The following is a 20,736-nucleotide window of genomic DNA, read 5'->3' as shown; positions in this document are numbered from 1 at the left end:
GACTCCTAGCTCTATCATTCACTGGCTGTGTGACCAGGTAGGCTACTTACCTTCTCTGAGAATCAGTTGGCTAATTTAAGAAGTGGGGATAATAATACCTAGCTACTTCATAGGATCGTTGTTAAGACCAAGTAAAACAATGAACATAAAGTGCCTAGTAAAGTGTGTGGTACAAAATAACTTCTCCATAATCCACAGCTGCAGTGCTCATATTAACATGGAATTACCTTAGACCTGGCATCTACTGGATGTTGGACATAGAGGACAAAGAAAATTAAAGATGACTTGCAAATATTGTGCTTGAGAGCTGTATCTCCTCCTCCTCCTCCTTTATATCATTATCTTCATTACCAGGATGCTCTTTGAGGTTTATTTAGAGCTTTCTACCCAAACTTTTAATAGTGAATTTTCTGACACTGGTCACTTTCTGTATTTTACTAGTAACCAAACCTCCTTTTCTTAGTCCTTACCAAGAGAAACAATAAAAAAAAGAGGGAGAGAGGAAGAGAAGGAAAGAAAAGAGAGAGAGAGAGAGAGAAAGAAAAAAAAAACTGGGTTACACTTCAGTGAAGTGAGATCCTTATAAAATCAAAGCCCCCAAGACTAGGCTAGAAGCTGATGTTTGAATGGTAGGTGCAGGGCAGCCATGTTTTTTCTACCTCCCACCACCTTGTACTTAACATGTGGCCACTAAATATTTTTGGAAATGAATGAATGAATGAAGTCTTCTCTGTTCTGTCCTTACAAATATTTGAGTGAACTAATGATGACACATTCTGCCCTGAATAGTTCAGTTCCTGTGGAAGTCGTTAATATTTATCCTGAAAACACTGGCTTCATTCATGGTTTCTGAAATATTCAGCACTTCCTAAGTAGTTTACCCGTGCATAATACCATCGCCAGTGTGTTGGCCATAAACTTCATTATGAATAGAGTGGACAATTAGGAGCATTTTTTGGCCTTCCAGCATGTAGGCCTCCTTCCCAAGATTTGGGAAATCTTCCATTGTATGGGTCTTAATTGGAAGTGGAGTGCCACCTCCCAGAAGCCCTGAATACCCTTATTGTTTCAATCGGAAGGGACCGAAACTCAGCTCCACAGATGATCACCATGGGGCCTTGAAGTCTGGGAGTGAATATGACACAAGGAGCAGAAACAGTTGACAATGCCTTCCAGAGGCAGGGAAAGTGCTTGCCCCTGATCTCCAGCCTCTAGAGAGATATCAGGGTCAAGAGTCCAGTGATGCAGCCAGGCGTCTGTCATTTGTTCTGTGACAACACTATGTTCCCCGAATGTGCTCTTGCCTAAATGGTCACCTGCTCCTGCTAGCCTCCTTAGGGGTCCATTAGTTTTCTAAACCTGGTTCCCCAAACTTTCAGTTTGGTCTGTAATCTACTAGGTAAGACTCCAAACATTCCTTTTCTGCTTCAGTTAACCAAAGTTAGTTTGTATTGCTTTCAACCAAACTGATAGTCACAGTAATACTAGTCAGCATTTTCTGTGCATTCTTATCACCCATCCAATACCTAGCATGGGAGGCACTCAATAAATATCTTTGTCGAATGAATGAATAGAATGCAGTATTCAGTAGATGAGCTTGAGACTGGATTGGACATGAAAAAGACAGGCGAGCAGCAAGAGAGCTGAGCAGAAAATGTCCAGGCTGAAGCAGCAAAAAAAAATCTAAGTTTTTGGTTTATATCCCCTGTGAAACTTACAATCTAGTCAAGAAATGGAGACTGGAGACTGACATCCAAGAAATATTTGCAAACAATAAGACATAATTGTATATAAATAAGGGGTAAATGGGGAAAAGTGATGGAAGAACGTACGTGTTATGTATGTTTGACATTCTGCTTTTGGTGTTTGTCTGTCAAATTATCCCTCATTTGCCAAGCATAAAGATGTGGGCAGGAAACAATCCAGAACAGAATATCCATGTTCTCATTGTATTAGTTCTGAATGATGTCAGCTGAAGCAGTCATTCTCCGGGATCTGTATATCGACAGAGCCATAATACCAGGTTTGTCTGCTGGGTTTGGTTCAGAAATAGCTACTGTGCCCTCTAATTAGAGAAGACAAGGAACAAGAAGCACTGTTCAGTGACATCCCTCATCCCAGTCGACCTCTGTTGAAGTTCCTGAGTCATGCAGATGGCTCCTCTGTCCCTCTATGCATCAGCAAAGCACATGCAAGTTAAGATCATTTAAGAAGGATTTAATAGAGGAACTATTTTCAAATTGTGTAGGGAAGTCACAGGGGACAGTGAAGTCGCCTGGGGCCGTTACCTGTTCTAGCCCAAGGGGACAAGAGGAAAGAGTACCTAAAACTGAAGGAGAAAGTCATAGGGAAGTGGCCACCTAGGAAAAACCGTGACCTTGATTCAAGGGAAGGGTGATTCAAGGGAGTCAGCCTTCCCTAGAAAACCCTGCTGAAAATAAACACCTTGGCCTCACTCTCTTCCCTAACTTATTGAATAAAGTTAACCAGAAGCCATGAGGCAAGAAAGGCTGATCCAATTCTCTATTTAGATCAGCCTCCAGAAGCAGAGAACAAAGTGGAGAAGAGTAGGGAATTAATTTGGAGGGAAAAAAGAACATTATCTATTGTACTATAGAACAGTGGTTTTCAGAGGGGTATACCCTCATCTAATTTGAGAGATCATGAAGATGTTCTGAGGGGTCTGTGACAAGGAGAAAGGAGAGCTTTAAGACAAGCAAGTTCTAGATGCTTGAGTCGCATTTGTATTCTTTCATTGATCTGCCTGCGAATGTGTCTTTGGTTGAAACTACTTCTTTCCCACCTCCCTTTTACAGATGCCCTTATTAATCTTTAACAAAAAGGCAGATCTTACCCACCTAGAAAGAAAAACATACCTCTTATCCATTTTGATGTATCAAATGAAATATGAAATATGAAAAACTTTTGAGCTGAAACAAAGGTACAATTTGAAACATCGGTATCTATCAACTCTCTTTTATAAAAATGTATAATGTATTTAATTTATTGTAATCAATTGTATGCCAGTAAATTTGCAATGGTTATTCAAGCTAGAAGAAAAATCTTTTTAACATTGAGAGCAGTAATTGTCAACAGTGGCTGTACATTACACCTACTTGGAGAGACTGAAGACACGGTAATGCCTAAGCTGCACCAAAGGCAAATTAAATAAGAATCCCTAGGGGTAGGACCTACGAGCGAGCAATTTTTAAAGCACCCTAGGTAATTAAAAATGCAGACAAATGTGAGAACCATTCAACTATAGACTTACAGAACTAGAAACCATCAGTCATAAGAAATGAAGTTTTTAAAAATTTATGTGCCCGTTTTGTTTAAGAAGAATATTATACGATGATGGATAGACATTTAGATCTAAAATTATATTATATAGGGATCTTGTGTATTACATAGGAAAGAACTGTAATTACATTACAAAGAAAGGTGAGCTGACATTCTTTGAAACAAATTTCAAACTGAGGCATTTGCTGAGTCTAGCTCTGGACAAGAGGCCGAAACTCAAGTAGAGCATCAAGGCAAAGAGGCAGCAAAGCCTGCAGAGCTTTAGGCAATCCTACAGACTTGAAAGACAAAACTTATCGTTTGGGATACCAAGGCATCTAGGACTTGGGGGCCAAGAACTTAAAGAAAGAAATGCAAAGAAAGAAAAGCCCAACACTCAGCATTGTCCCCTATACATCTGCTCAGGGCAAAATGCTATGTCACTAAGCAAAAAGCTCCAGAAAAGCAGAGTGGCATTTTCAGCAGTCCCATAGGCCTAACGAGATCAAGAATTTGCCTTTCTCCAAAGAAGCCTCTCCTCCTCAGGACTACCTTTCCTTTGAAACCAGGGAACTTGACTGACCTAGCCCCTTTCTCAACTCCTTAGTCTCCTTTGCTCCCTCTTGTCATCTAGCCCTTTAAGAGGGGAACTGTGTTGAGAATGCCTTTCAGTGCACCCCACACTGTTGCTGCCTGTCTCCTCATTCCTTCCTGCGCGGTGTTGGCCTCCCCAATGCGGACCACAAATAGGGAGACCTGAGGCCCAGTGAGGGCCCTGGGGTAGTATCCGTTGACCCCTAAGACATTTATTTGGTTATTTAGTCCTTCCACAGGATAATGTTTGCGTGATGTTTTAAAGATTTTTTTTAAGATTTTATTTATTTGTTTGACACAGAGAGAGAGAGCACAAGCAGGGGGAGCAGCAGGGAGTGGGAGATGGAGAAGCAGCCTCCCCGAGGAGTAGGGAGCCCGACACGGGGTTCGATCCCAGGACCCTGGGATCACGACCCGAGCCGAAGACAATCGCTTAACCAACTGAGCCACCCAGGCGCCCCTGCATGGTATGTATGCATGTATGGGTTTGGAATGAAGCTGGAATTCTTTGCAATTTGAAGGTACCCAAGGGCAGAGGCCGTGCGTATTCAACTAACTCCCTTCTTTCTGATGCTGCTGAGGTTGGTGATTTGAAAGCTTCACCTTTCTTACCACTTTGAGTCTCACAATAAGATCTCAAGTGGCCATCTTTCCCCTGACTATCCCAGCTTTTCACCAACGAGTCGGTCTCCAGATATGATGGCAATCCATGTGAAACCAGTCAGAAAGAAACCGTGCTTCTCAGGCAGTGTGTGAATCAGCAGCCACAAGTTTGCATTTTGGAAATAGTTTTGGCAGTTGGGGAAATTATCCTGAGCTCGTCGGGACTGTTATCTCTGAGTGGAAAGAAGGAGTCATCTGAGGGTGAGGTGGGGCAGAGTGAAATCAGTGGAGAAGAGGTAGCAATTAGGATAACTCAGCAGCAGCATGGGAAAGGTTAGAAACAAATATTCTGCTGAAACTAAATGTGACTGAGAGCCAGAGAATTCCTGGCAAACCACATAAGCCAAACCTGTCATTTCACAGATAAGCGGCCTGGAGAGGTCGTGATGCAGTTACACGAGGAAGTCCACGGCCGAACCACACCAGGACTCCCTGGTTCCATTTCCAAGCCCACACCGCCTCAGATGCTTCCAGAACACACTCTGCTCAGTGTTAATATGATGGGCTTCTCCATTTGGACTTTGTGACTCCTAGGATTCTTTAAAAGCATGATGAAACAACAATTTAGCAACACTTTCCCAGAAAGTCCAAGAGGACAACAACTTTTCAAGAGCTAAGTTGCCCACGTTGTATGTACATTTTTTTTCTTCAGTGAGAGCCTTAACATCATCCTGGATGAGATGGTAGATGTGTTGACTCAGCCATCTTCCCACCCTGTGGTTCCTTGACTTCATCCTCTGTTCCTCTACATCAGTCCACTCCAAGGCCCACAGTCCAGATATTGCCACTACCAGGACCTGTGGTCTCAGGAGAATTCCACTCTCTAATTTCTGTCTCCAGTTCTTCCATTTCTCACTCTAGTTATGTCTGTTCTGTGAAATTTCCAGTCCAACCATGCCTCCCTCCCCTTCCCAACGTCTCTTGGCTTCCATTTCTCACCCAGCCTGGACCCCATAGTCAGTAATTCCAACCACAACCTCGTCCACACCTCTGAGTCCCTTACTCCCATGATCTCCGAGCGTTGGGTCCAATAATTCATTACCCTCCCTCAACCCCATCACATCCACCTCCTTTGTTCCTGACCCGCTGAGTTCAGTGGACGAAGACAACACAGTTGTAAGAAGTAGCCACCGGTGTGTATTTATCATTGTCACCCTTACTTGAGCCCTCATTACAGACCATCAATCTTTTTATTCTCAGCCTTTCTTATTTCACACACAGCAGTGATACCAGAATTCTTAAGCCAGCACTTTCGCTTGACTTGCATGACTCCCAGAGGGGACCTCATCTTCTACAACACCAAAAAAGGACCCACTGATGTAAACTCCTTCAACTTCCACGTTCCCATCCCCAAATACATGTATCTCACTTACTCTTACCTTCCTTAACCTTCTCTCAAAATATACGGAGCTAGTTGGAGACAAAGGCTGGTGCTTTCTCCCTGCCGTCCACATCCTCTTTCCAACTTACTGCATGGAGATATTAAAAATAACCGTTTCACTAAACCTTCCTCTTTCTCACTTTTTACTTGTTAATTGAATGTCTCGGCCTATTGTCCTTTAAGTTTTACACACACACACACACACACTCAGACACACACAGAAACACACATACACACACGTGAATTTAAGAAGTCTGTATAAGCCAATAAAACTAATGTCCTTATTATGGATCACTGTTATAGAACTCAGGGAAAAGTAAATGTTGGTGCATGTTAGTTTATGCATTGGGTTTCTACACAGTCTCTTAGTGGGCTACTCCTACTTGTTCCCCTAGTAATAAAATACTGATTCTCAGCAGTTTACAGCACATAGTTAACCTACTGACATCATCTGAAGGGGAGTTTTCCAAAATCCCAATCTTGTTATTTCCAAAACTTCTAAATCAACAGGCCAGCTTGGGGGTCACTTTATAAGGCACTTCTGATACCCAGGAGCTCCAGGTATGTTTCCCTGAATTCTTTTTTTTTTTTTTTAAGATTTTATTTATTTATTTGACAGAGAGAGACAAAGCGAGAGAAGGATCACAAGCAGGGGGAGTGGGAGAGGGAGAAGCAGGCTTCCCGCTGAGCAGGGAGCCCGATGTGGGGTTCGATCCCAGGACCCTGGGACCACAACCCAAGCTGAAGGTAGATGCATAACGACTGAGCCACCCAGGCGCCCCTCCCTGAATTCTTTTTTAACTAAGTAGCAACTGCACACATGAAATTCCTCCCCAAACACCATTTCCACTGCGGGAAATTACGTAGCTCTCCGCACATCAGAAAAATAGGCACTGTGAGGCCCCCGGATCCTGGCAGAAAACACACTCTGCATTTCACATAGGAAGGTTGAGAGAAAACACAGAGGGATGACATCCCCTAAAATCAAAATATTTGTCCCTTCTTCTTAAATAAAACTAAGTGTTCATCTGAGCCTGTCTTGACTTGGATCTAGGCTCCATCTACACTGCCATTGAACAAAATCCCCATATTTGAGGGGAAGGAGAGTCTATATTCTTTGGCTAAATTTCAGTATTTTCAGTTTAGATGTTTTCAAACCCCAGGCTGACGGCCACTGCGATGTTCTGTCGTTCATAAATTTAGGGAAGACGTACATTCAGACTTCCTAACATGCCCCTAGGTAGTTGATTCTGACCTTGGAGGCTTTTAATCCACAGAGAGGGATGGAATGGAGAGAATAAAGGCAATTGTTATTATGTTTTATCGTGACTTGTTCATAACCTACTTATTACACTTGGCACATGACAAGGTGTCCACAGCTGTACCTCTTTCCTGAATTTATTTGGAGCTAATAGATGATGGTCCCTGAGCCAGGCTGGGCTGGCCCCCGTGAATAGTGCCTTTTTGCAAAGCTATTTTGCCCTGTGTCTGAAATAACTTTGCATAACTCATTATTTTTCTTTATTGAGTCTAAATAAAGATGCATGTCATCTGATAGTTTATGAAGTAATGCACACATGCTCTTAATATGGCGAGCAACACACGGGGCTTGTGGGGAACTGAGACATTCAAAATCTCTTGCCTTTTCTCCCTCGCGTTTTCTCAAAAGAAGGGTTAAGAACAGGGTAAGTTATCTTGCGTCGGACTTGACAGGAAGCTCTAAGAGTCTGGGGTAAGGTTTAAGGAATTATTTGTGCGTTTATATGTGTTTCCTCCTTTAAAATAGCCACAAGGTGAAAACCTGGGGAAAGCTCAATGGAATGTAAGAACTTGGGAAGATTTTGTACCTGGGGCATTTGGAAGATTCCAAGAAAGACCAGGAACGTCTCCTCTTGCACCTACTGTCATGGCTTCCACAGTTGTTACTGTGGCCCTGAGCACCTCAGTATACGAGATCCCCAAACAATAAACGCAGTCAATTAAATGTGGCTCCAGTGGTTTTGGAGCTGGACCAAGAAGTTATCTTTATTAATGCATTCAGGGAAAAGGTCTCAATTTTACGATGTTGTTTCCTTGATGATAAAGACAGGAACCGCAGTGAACAAAAACACACCCAAGAAATCTGTGGCTTTGGGCAGCCAGGTTAATCCCCCTGTGTGCTTGGTACGGTTAGGATTTGACACCCTATAACCCGCCTACTCCCCGTTTTCTCATGCTGCCTCTCTTTGCTTTCTCTGACACTTTCTTGGCTTTCGCGGAAATTTTGACACATAAATCCCACTTGTCAAATGATACTGTAAAACAAGTATCCGAGCGTCAGCACATGGCACCACGGTCTGGGGACTAGAGGAGAGAAGGAGGAGCACCTCTGGGCGGCTTTCATCTGCCTCCAGCCATCTGCAAGTAACTTGAAACCAGTAACCAACGCAGCGAGGTTATTTGGCCTGGTAACACAGGCCCAGCAAAAAGAAAGGGCCAGTCATCAGAACCTGTAAACTCTGTAAGGAGTAGATAAAATCGTGTCTTTTTAAAACCTGTCTCAGACCAATCCATTAGCATTTAGTCAGATGGTCTGAAGTCTCTTTTTAGTTACAAATCCCACCAAACAGCTCTGGCCCGTTCGTGGCTCACATTTGCCGAACACCCCCTCGCCTCTTGGCCTCACGCTCTGGGCTTGAAAATGGCTGAGACCCTGCTAAAACGTCTGTGTTCCTTCTTGGAGTCTGAATCTGGGACGCTTCCCCATCACTTCAGGATAAAACAGAGACTCATAGTCAAGATGTGGAAAGTCTCTTAGGAAGAAGTAGGTACTTTCTGTGGCCAAATCCATTAAATGTCTGTGGTTATTCTTAATCTTAGCAGACTTACAGGGATTTCTGTGGAGATTTTGGTTTGGTCTGTGAGAATGGTAGAAAGTTCATGCAGAACGATGAAGTGAAAATCGAGGAAGACAGATCTCGGGAGGCGGAGGGGCTGACTGCTAGAAAATCTGAGTCAATTCCACGTTCCTGCTCGGACAAAGTCAACCTCCCTGGATGTCAGCTTCCCCATCTGTAAATGGGAACACTAATTAATAGGTATCTCACAAAATGGTTCCATTTAATCTGGCAATTTAGCTCAACAGCTCAGCAAATGTTAGTAGTGATTATCTTCTCCCCTCACCCCTGCAGTAAGGATCAAGTATATAAGCCCATCAGAGATGGTTTTACTGGGAGGCTACAGAAGGTTAAGTTTCCCGGTCCCTTACCTGCACCTTCTTTCACCTAAAACGGGCCCCAGCAGTGTAGCAAGATGTCTATATACTTGTAATATTTGAAAGAATAAAATATGGCTACAGTAACAAACCGGTTTTTGAAGGACAGTGGTTCAAAAAGAATTTAAGGTCAGCTCTTGTGCAATAAAGCTTGAAAGAATCTGAAACCTACGGTTCTTACGTAGAAGAGACTTGATAGAGTTTTTTCCAAATCTGACAAGAATCCTCAATATTTATATAACAATGTCACTAACAAGTTGTGAAGCTGAAAGAATGTTATTCAACAATGATAAAACAACAAATTTTGAGCATCCATGCTCAAACAAAGGAAATATGCTGAAGGAAATATTATTTTTCATTTCTCCCAATAAAAAAAATATCACAAAAGCACCGTCGCAGGAAGAGGTGAACAAAGAGTATGCAGACAAAAATGTAGGGAGAAAAGTATTTTAGAGGTGTGTTATGAAATCAATTAATTAAAATACATGAAAAATTTGGAGTTTGTCACGTGGTAATTATGGTGTTTTCAAATGTTGTAATTTGCTCTGATCGCCCATCTCATTATAAAATAATATTCACTTCCATATTCAATCTTTTCATAATTTTTATGATTTTTCTCAAAGAGGACCCCTCAAATTATACAAGCTGCAGGCCCCAGCAAATATGGATTTACCTGTGCGGCCAAGGAACAGACTGCACGCTCCTGGGACTGAAGGCAGCTGGGCTGTACCACTTAACCTGTGGACACCTCATCCTTCCTGCCCTGCTCTCTAGTCCTGGTTTCCGTTTCCTGCCTACAGATCAGCCCTCCTCAACTCCGGTGTCATTCCAATAAGGCCCAGAAACCAGCCCTGTTGCGTGGACCCAGCCTTCCCTCTTCTCTGGTTCTACCCCTGTCAGTATTCACCCGTGCCAACTCATGCTCTTGGTCAGGACTAAAAGACCGTTCACAGTTTACTGTATGACAAGAAATTACCTGAATAAATACAAGACTATATACATTAACCATACAATCACATCATTAGTGAGTGTCCCAGACCTCTGAAGAAGTACATGTAAAAGCAAGAATACCAGTGTTTGGTGACTCTGGGACAGGAGATACTTTCTGCATCTCTCAGCAATGGAGGTTGCTTTTCTAGCTTGCTGGTGGTTAGCTGGACAACACTGCAGAATAACCTCTCATACTGTAGCCAGTGTGGAAGAATATCTAAAGACAGCAACTCCCCACTTTGTTTCTATTGTTTAAACCTTTTCACAAGCTATTTCCAAGATGTTTGAATAACGCAGTCATCCCAGAGGACAAACTTAAGGGCTTTGGTTTACAAAATTTTGTAGACTTCCATTCTACTCTGAGCCATAGCATGAAAACAACATCTGCCCTCATTTCCTACTGCCAAAATCCTTCCCTTAGAAGCCCCAGCCCAAGTTGGTGGTGTCCTCCTCACTCACTGCCAGGAGGACCACACACACCTGCCCAGTTTGGTCACCAGTCACCTTTCCAGCTTCATTCTTGTACACACTGAGGTCCATGTACCTCAGTGGTCCCCAAACCTGGCTGATGAGAGTTGAAGGCTGATGAGAGGCAAAGTCACATGAGAGCATGTGACTAGTACAGCTCTTAGCCTTCAGACACACTGAGTTGAATTTTGGGGATGTGGGGCTGAGAATATTTGACATGTCCCTGGATAATGACAATGATTTGTTCTTCATTCTCAGATATATTTTCCACCCCGGTTGCTGGCTAGTTTCCTTTGTGCTATTTTACCAGCTTCACTATTCAATTGTCTTTCTTCCATAAAGCTTCAATCTACCATCCTATCTGAAAGAGACTCTACTCCTCTGTGTTCAAGGACCAGAACATTCTCCATCAGTTTCCCATCATTTTTTTGTTTTGGGTTGACAGTGCAAACCTACAGACCAGCATCCATTCTCAGCCCACTTAGACCATTTTCCACAGAACAACCAAGCTGATCTTTGCAAAATCTAAATCCAAATTATACCACTTAGAGTCTGTCCTGGGCCTTGCACTATGCAGCCTTTCCCTGTGGCTCAGTCTCCTTTCGTATATCTTCCATCTCAGTCACACTGTGCTTCTCCAGCTTGCCCCTCCTCAGTTCTTGGAATGTCCCATGTTATTTTCCCTGCCCCATGATCTTTGCACATGCTGTTCCCCTAATGCTTATTGCCCAGTCAGAGACTAAGCATGTTCTGAAAGCTACTAAAGCCCAGGCAACCAAAAAATGAGCAAAAAACCTTCAGAGCATATTTGGAAATTGAAAAGAAAACATGAAAATAATTATCACAGGAAAAGATCACAATTTTACTGGTCTTCCTAGATTCTTTGAAATTTCGGTTTAGTTAACTATTTATTTTTAAACACATGCAGCAGGGAGGGCACCATCATTTTGTTCTGGCCCCCACTCCCAGAGTCTCTCATTCAGAAGGTCTGGGATGCACCTGAGAATCCATGTTAACAATTTTCCAGGGGGAGCCTGGGTGGCTCAGTCATTAAGCATCTGCCTTCGGCTCAGGTCATGATGCCAGGGTCCTGGGATGGAGCCCCACATCAGGCTCCCTGCTCAGCGGGAAGCCTGCTTCTCCCTCTCCCACTCTCCCTGCTTGTGTTCCCTCTCTCGCTGTGTCTCTCTCTGTCAAATAAATGAATAAAATCTTAAAAAAAAAAAAAAATTTCCAGGTGTTGTTGGCGCGGCTGACATTGATCAACCTGTATTTACAATTTTGAGTACACAACAGAGTCTATACAATTTGCTGAGCCCTTAAAAATACAGTTGCCTGGGCTTACCCATGACCAATTAAATAAGAGTCTCTGGGGACAGGGGCAGGAGCCTTTATGTTAAGCTTCCCATGGATTTAATTATGCAGCCAGTGTGAAAAACCACTCGTTTAGGAATCGCACTGTGAAGCCACAATCTCTGCCCCTACCCCCATCCCAAAACATTCTCCACCCTCAGGACTGTTAACTTTAATCCTATCCTTTATTTTTTTTTAAGATTTTTTTATTTATTTGAGAGAGAGAGAGAATACACACGAGGGTGGGGGATAGAGAGGAGCAGAGGGAGAGAGAGAGAATCTCAAGCAGACTCTGAGCTCAGCCGGGAACCCGACACGGGGCTCCATCCTACAACCCTGAGATCATGACCTGAGTCAAAACCAAGAGTCAGATGTTTAACCCAGGCACTCCTTTACCTATCCTTTAGATGCAACTTATGTCACTTCCTTTTTTATATTTCCTAATGTATCCGTGTCTCTTTCCTTCAGAAGTTATCTCAGACTATAAAAATAGATAATTGATATGATGATTTCCAGACTGTCTCTTTCTTTGCAAGGCTCTAAGTTCCATGTTCCTGTGTGGGGCTCCCTGCTCAGCGGGGAGCCTGCTTCTCCCTCTGCCTCTGCCCCTCCCCCCGGCTTGTACATGTGTGCTCTCTCTCAAATAAATAAATAAAATCTTTAAAAAAAAACTAGGTTGAGAGACTTAATGCAAAAGGACCAACAATACCAGAGGCTAGGAGAACAATCAACTCAGTATGTTTAAAATAAATATGCTTAAGAATGATTAAAGATATAAATGAAAAAATAAAAACCTGGAAAAAAACCACAAGATGTGAATAAAGGGATATTAAAGAGGCTACAGTGTTGAGAGCATCATAGGCACAAGAGCTGCCTTGGTAAACCAGGAAGGTCTCAGAGCATCCCAAGTATGCCTCCACACTCCCAAGGCGGCAGAGGACTGAGCAGAGAAGGGGACAGTCCTAAAAGGAGGCTTGAGCAAAAGAAGAAGAAAAGGAGCCTCCCTGCATGGACAGAGGTGCCCAGAGGCCAAGGAAGAACTGCTGTCTCCTCAGCCGATGTGCAGGAGCATCAGAGATCAGGGAGGCCAGGATAAGCGGTCTGACCGGAAGCTGTCTCCTTATTGCAGGGAAAGAAGAAAGTCATGCCAGGGAGAAAGGAAATTGAGGTCAGCTGAGGATTTACTTGAAGGGGCTAACTCAAAATCAGAAACAACTAACTATCCAGAATTGACAAGTTTGTTATCTGCCATCAAGGGGAATGGGGAATGAGTTAACAGAAATAAAGAAAGGTACTAAGCTGTCATGCCTAATTTTGCTTTTCATAACTCTGAAAGCCTGATCCTTTACACTACATAAGCAGGCCTTTGCTGTTTTGTAGTGAGAGGAATCTTCCTATTACATAAATAATTCCACTCTTAGATTTGTCTGCTTGCAAGTAAGATACGGGCACTCATTTTAAATATTGTGTTTCATGATTTAAAAGGCAGTCCTCTGCCAAGGACAGAGGCACAAATCTCTACAAAAGAGTTTCTCATTCCTAGCCCACATTCCCCCATCTGTTGGATGTGGAGGATATGTATGAACCCCAATTCTGTTATGGAAACAGGAGCTCAGACTCCAACAGGAGCACTTTCACTATAGATGAACTTACTAGTGTCCTGTTCATATAGTCAGTCTCATAATCCAGTGAATGCCAGGCTGCCTTTAAGAGATGGAGTTCTACTCTCTCTGTCTATGCTGAGCAATAAAGGTCATCAGAACCTGCAAAGCTGAAGGTCAAATTTTGCATATAGAAAATTCACACTAAAGAGTCCAGGGGACAGGTTATCCATGTTCTATCCATTGGAGGCCAGCATCATATATAGATGTTAGCACTTCCATCCCCTCTCTGCTTGCCCTCATTAGGGTTCTTGACCAGGCAGAATGATCTCCTCTCACTTTAATTCTTCCTGGTAGCCCATCTCCATTCACACTTGGACCCATAAAAGGAGCCAACTAAGAAGAGTAAGATTAACTCAGGGGCTTCTAGTCTCTATTAGTAACAGTTTCCCAAATAAGAACTTTTTAAAATATCATCACTGAAGCCTCAAAAGAGAGAGATTCCAGCTCTATTCTGATATGGATTTCATCAGAAAAATCCCCACCATCTATAAGAGCCAAAAGAGACACACAAAAAACATAAAGCACTTTAGAGTAAACCTAGCAAGATTGTGCAAAACATTTATGAGAATAACTTTAAAATTTGCCTGAATGACACACCAGTAGATTTGAACAAAGAGATATACCTTGTTCTCAGACAGGATGTATTAACATCATAAAAATGTCACTTCTGTCCAAGTAAATATATAAAGATACAGTGATAAAAATGCCACAGTGGGTTTTTTTTTTCCCACTGAAGACTGACAATTTGATTCTAAGTTTCTTACAGGAAATAAATGTAGAAGAATTGGCCAGGGTAATCCTGAAGGGGATCAGCAACTACTGTAAAAAACTCCCAAAGTCCTCTTCCCTGCTTGCATTCTTCTCTCAAAAGCCTTAAGGCCCTAGGGAGAAGCCGCAAATTCTCCTACCCCAGAGCATAGGTAAAGACACATTGTTGTTGAGGAAAAGAAAAAAGGGGGAAATCCTCTTATCCTGTCAGAGTAGCAGGAAACAGTCCTGGGCCCCAGATCCTATATCAACAGTATAGTAGTCCTCTCTCCACGGAAGGACTAAGATACTCTCCCAGACAAGGCCTGATATAGATACAATGTGGTGTTTGACTGACTGCCATGGGGAGGAAGGGTAAAAAACTCCACACCAAAGGCCCAAACAGACAGGCTTGACCAAAGACTGAGGCTGGACCAAGATGAGAGAGAATTCCCCTGGCACTCAGCTCCAGCCTAGCAAGGAATGATTAACAAGAAACAGCTACCTCTCAGTGAGTGGAGGCATGGGGGTGGGGGAAGCGAGACCATGGAAAGAGATCCCCTTTGTGGTTCAGGTCTGAAAACTGAGGCCGAAGCAAAATATTGAGAAAGAGACTCCATCACTCCAATCTGCACCCTAAGCACAAGGCATCACAATTGGAAACTGAAGGCAAGAAAAACAACAGAAAACGCAAACCTAGCTCAGGTCCTAACTAAATTGACTCAATTTTCTGATTTAACTGCCTGAGAGGAGGTATACCTATTTCCAGACATATATTCTATTTATTTTAGTATCTTGGTACCCAGTAAAAAATTATGAGGCACACGAACAAGCAAGGGAGGAAAAAAACAAACAAACAAAAAACACATCCTCAAGAGACAAAGCAATCAACATAAGCACACTCAGAGATGACCTGGATTTTGGAACTATCAAATAGACTTTAAATAACTATGACATATGTAAAAAGATCCAGTGGAAAATATGTACCACACGTACAAACAGATGGTAAATTTCAGCAGAGAGATGAAAACCAAAAAAAGGACTCAAGTAGAAATTGCTGTAAGTAAATACATGGCATCAAAGGTAAATATATATATAAATAGAGAGAGAGATGAAGAATTCCATTGATGGAGCCATCAGTAGATTTGAACCAGCTGAGGAAATAACCAGTGAAGTTGGAGATACTTTAATAGAAATTACCCAAAATGAAACATAGGCTAGGATATTATAAGAAAAAACTATCCTTCATAAACATATGGACAAAACTCCTCACCAAATTATCAGTAAGGCAAATTCAGCAATATATAAAAAGATAAGACATCATGACTAAGTGGGGATTTATCATAGAAATTCAAGGTTGGTTTGACATTTCAAAATCAATTAATGTATTTCATGTTATCACAGATTTTTTTAAAAGACAATAAGATTATCTCAATAGATGCAGGAAAAGCATTTGACAAAATTCAAAAATCCATTCATAATAAAAATTCTAAGAAAACTAGAAATTAAAGATAATTTCCCCAACCTGATAAAGAGCATCTATGAAAAATTTATAGCTAATATCATAATTCATAGTGAAAGACTTAATATTTTCCACCTTAAGATAAGGAGCAGGGCAAGAATATACTTTCATGACTTTTACTCAACATCATACTGTTAGGCCTAGCCAGTCATATAAGAAAGAAAAAGAAATAAAGAACATACAGATTTTAAAGTAATAAGTTAAAATGCTTTTTTTCATGGTTGCCATAATTGTCTACATAGAAAAACTCAGAGTCCAAATAAGCTATTAGAACCATGGCAAGCTTAGAAATATTAATATTAAAAAATCATTTGTATTTCTCTATGTAGCTAGCTTATTTTTAGAATTGGAAATTGAAATTAGGAAAACAGTCCTGTTTACTATAGCATCAAAATATGAAATTTTTAAGTATATACCTAACAAAATATGTGGAATATTTTTATTGAAAACTAATATAACATTGATGAGAGAAATCAAAGATCTAATAAATGGAGACATTTATGAGATAGGAGACTTATTTTGTAAAGATGTCAAATCTCTTTCAAATGCATATACAGATTCGATCCATGCCAACAAAATTCAAAGTAAGGGTTTTTTTGGAAAAATTGACAAACTGAGTGTCAAATTATCAGGCAAAGAAGTAAACAACCAGAAAAGCCGATGTAAGGTACAAGTATAAACATTCTTATAAATTCTAAGAAAATCTGGGAGGAAATCCTTGCTACCATAGGATAGGCAAAGACTCATACAAGACACAAAGGCACAATTCATTAAAAATTGATTAATTGGACTCAATTAAAATTTAAAACTATTTTCCTCAAAAAAAGACTATTCAAAACATAAAACTTATACTTGGAGAAAATATTTGCAAAACACATAACTGATATAGGATGGATATCCAGAACATATAAATAATTCTCAAAACTCAATAGTAAGAAACCAAACAATCCAATTTTTATTTTTTTATTATTTTTTTAAAGATTTATTTATTTATTTGAGAGAGAGGAAGAGTGCATGTGTGCCAGTTGGGGGGAGGGGCAGAGGGAGAGAATCTTCAGGCAAACTCACTGATGAGCACGAAGCCCAACATGGGGCTCCATCTCACAACCCATGAGACCGTGACCCTGAACCAAAACCAAGAGTCAGACACCTAACTGCCTGTGCCACCCAGGTTCCCCAAACAAACAATCCAATTTTTAAATAGTGGGCAAAATATTTTAACAGATTCTTTACCAAAAAAAAAACCATACAGCTGGCAAATAAAAACATTAAAAGATGCTTAATATCATTAGTCTTTAGAGAAATGCAGGTTAAAAACCAGAATGAGATCAAAGGAAGGAAGGAAGGAAAAAGGGAAGGAAGGAAGGAAGAGTGGGAGGGAGGGAGGGAAACTTGGACAGTAATAAGTGTGGATAAGGATGTGTGGAGCAACTAGAACTAGGACTCTAATTCAGTGCTGGTATGAATACAAATTGATAAAGACACTTTGGAAAACAGTTTGGCAATCTGTTATAAAGGTAAAAATATACTTAAAATTAAAAAAATTCAATCATTCCACTTCTAGTTATTTACCTATGAGAAATGAAAAATCTATGCCCACAAAAATGTTTCCAGGGGTTTTATTTGAAATCATGTCAAGTGTCCAAATGTTGAATCGATTTTTAAAATTTGTGGTACATAAATACAAGGGACTGCTATGTATCAACAAACCTGCTGATATGCACAACATGGATTACACTGCATTATACTAATAAACTATACTAAGTGAAAGAAGCCAGATTCAAGATTCCATGATGTATGATTCCCTTTACAGAACATTTTGGAAAAGGCTAAACCATAGGGACAGAAGACAGATTAGTGCCAGCCAGAGGCTGGGTTAGGAGAGGAGACTGAGCAGAAAAGAGAACAAGAAAATTAGTGGGGTGATGGAAATGCTCTATAGCTTGACTGTAGTATAGCTACATGATTTATACACTTGTAAAAACCTCATAGAACTCTATCAGGGTGACTTTTACTGTGCATACAATAAAATCCACCTACAAATTGTAAACATAATTAAACATAGAAAATAATTAATTAAATTAACTTTAAAATACAATTCCTCTAATTGTACATCCTCTATGGGATATATTGGGGTTTTTCTCCTTAAGGGATATATTCTAAGAACAAAAAGAACTGAAAAAGAAAATTTAAACTTAGTTATTCTTAGTGTTTGTAAGTAAAATTTGTATTGTAATTATGAAACTATTTTGTATACAGTATAGGATAAAGCAAGCAAATAAATATATTAATATTATTAGGAACTAATATTTGAACTATAAGAGAAAAGAAGCATTATATGAAATTAAGGTAAGTAAAAATCTTATAATTCTTTATTTTTAATTAGAACTCATATGAAGTCATAATTTATATGCATTCTAACATTGTCCACATAAAGCAGTTAGAAATAGTAACAACTCAATAAGAAAGAGCAGAGTTAATATTTAACTACTGATTTCTAAACTATGATTTAGAATCATAGTTTAAAACAGTAATAACTAATTCCAGGTTTAGGGCAAGGAAAACACAGAGACAGTGTAGTCTAAGAAAACAGCAAAGTGCTCAGATACTAATGGCACCATATCAAAGAAACACAGAAGCTTTCTTAGAGTAGCTTCCACTAACCAAACTGGGAACATTTGGGTGTCAAAAAGAACAAGGATGGCAATGAATGATAACACACTGAATTTTTAAAAATGAATCCATAATGATTACAGAGAAGGACCAAGACCAAAAAATAAAAATCTCTTCTTTGTAGAATACCAGTTAATAGATGAAGAACGAATAATAATATTAGAAAAATTACCATTTTGCAATCCCCAAGTAATAATTGTAGCAGGCAAGAATCACTGATGGATCATGAAAATATAAGATGAGAAGTTGGGGAACAGAAAGTCACACAGTCAAGTATTTCCCCATGGATTATTTATTAAAACCAGAGGGAGAAATGTACCTCACTCTAGAGAGACCACACTGGTCACTAATTTAACCAAGTGACCAGATTAGGATTACCAGTGGTGGAGCAATCTGACATCAAGCACCCCTGGTGTAAAACATTAAGGAATATACAAAACCAATGTAATACTTTTGCCAAAGCACCCGAATCTAACAATGAAAAATCAAGCAGGAAAATCCACAATATAGAAAATTCCATAAGAAGACTAGCCTGGATTCTTCAGAAAGGTCATTGTCATGAGAACAAAACCAAACAAACAGAAATGTGGGCGATAAAAAGAGAATGAAAGGGAAACAAAGGCAAAAAAACTACTGGGACTTCATCAAGATAAAAAGCTTTTGCACGGCAAAGGAAAGAGTCAACAAAACCAAAAGACAACCAAGAGAATGGGAGAAGATATTTGCAAATGACATATCAGATAAAGGGCTAGTATCCAAAATCTATAAAGAACTTACCAAATTCAACACCCAAAGAACAAAGAATCCAATCAAGAAATGGGCAAAAGACATGAACAGACATTTCTGCAAAGAAGACATCCAAATGGCCAATGGACACATGAAAAAGTGCTCAACATTGCTTGGCATCAAGGAAATACAAATCAAAACCTCAATGAGATACCACCTCACACCAGTCAGAATAGCTAAAATTAACACGTCAGGAAACCACAGATGTTGGCGAGGATGCGGAGAAAGGGGAACACTCCTACACTGTTGGTTGGAATGCAAGCTGATGCAGCCACTCTGGAAAACAGTATGGAGGTTCCTCAAGAAGTTAAAAATAGAGCTACCCTATGACCCAGCAATTGTACTACTAGGTATTTACCCTGAAGATACAAATGTAGTGATCCGAAGGGGTACATGCACCCCGATGTTTACAGCAGCAATGTCCACAATAGCCAAACTGTGGAAAGAGCCAAGATGTCCATCGACAGATGAATGGATAAAGAAGTGGTATATATATACAATGGAATATTATGCAGCCATCAAAAAACGAAATAACGAAATCTTGCCATTTGCAACCATGTGGATGGAACTAGAGGGTATTATGCTAAGCAAAATAAGTCAATCAGAGAAAGATAGTTATCATATGATTTCACTCATATGTGGAATTTAAGAAATAAAACAGAGGAGCACAGGGGCCCCTGGGTGGCTCAGTCAGTTAAGCGTCTGCCTTTGGCTCAGGTCATGATCTCAGGGTCCTGGGATTGAGCCCCACATCAGGCTCCCTGCTCAGTGGGGAGCCTGCTTCTCCCTTTTCCCCCTGCTTGTGCTCTCTGTCTTGCTCTCTCTCCCTGTAAGAAAAAAACAAAAAAATATTAAAAAAAAAAAAACAGAGGAGCATAAGGGAAGGGAAGGAAAAATAAAACAAGATGAAATCAGAAAGGGAGGCAAACTATAAGAGACTCTTAATCATAGGAAACAAACTGAGGGTTGCTGAAGGGGAGGGGGTGGGAGGATGGGTAACTGGGTGATGGGCATTAAGGAGGGCATGTGATGTAATGAGCACTGGGTATTATATAAGACTGATGAATCACCAACCTCTACCTCTGAAACTAATAATACACTATGTTAATGAAGTGAATTTAGATTTTAAAAAAAGATTAAAGGAGAATGAAAAGACAACCAGATGCAATGCATCAACCATACTTGAATCTTACATCAATCAATTGACCAATCAATCAATACAACAAAAGACATTTGAGAATTGGAGAAATTTTAATATGGACTTCATGCCAAATGATATAATGGACTTGTTATTACTTTGGGGGATATGATAATGGTTCTGTGGTTACATTCTTACGCTTAGGAGAGACATGATAAGGTCCAC

At 40.5% G+C, this 20,736-nt stretch overlaps 1 long non-coding RNA gene across 2 annotated transcripts in view; it reads right to left on the bottom strand.

The window, feature by feature from the left end:
- Positions 1–20,736, bottom strand: part of LOC123848152 (uncharacterized) — a 143,617-nt gene that overhangs the window by 9,828 nt on the left and 113,053 nt on the right. Inside the window, exon 6 of one of the 2 annotated variants that reach the window (XR_010409593.1) lies at positions 6,708–8,968. The exons of the other annotated variant lie outside the window; for it this stretch is intronic. This is a non-coding gene — a long non-coding RNA (uncharacterized LOC123848152). Of the gene's footprint in view, positions 1–6,707; positions 8,969–20,736 lie in introns of those variants that run through there. 2 annotated transcript variants of the gene reach the window in all.

This window comes from Mirounga angustirostris, unplaced genomic scaffold, assembly GCF_029215605.1.
Source record: "Mirounga angustirostris isolate CCGP_5_RB_7025 unplaced genomic scaffold, mMirAng1.0.hap1 SCAF_2, whole genome shotgun sequence".
Classification (NCBI taxonomy): domain Eukaryota; kingdom Metazoa; phylum Chordata; class Mammalia; order Carnivora; family Phocidae; genus Mirounga; species Mirounga angustirostris.
This window is presented reverse-complemented; position numbering and strand designations above follow the sequence as displayed.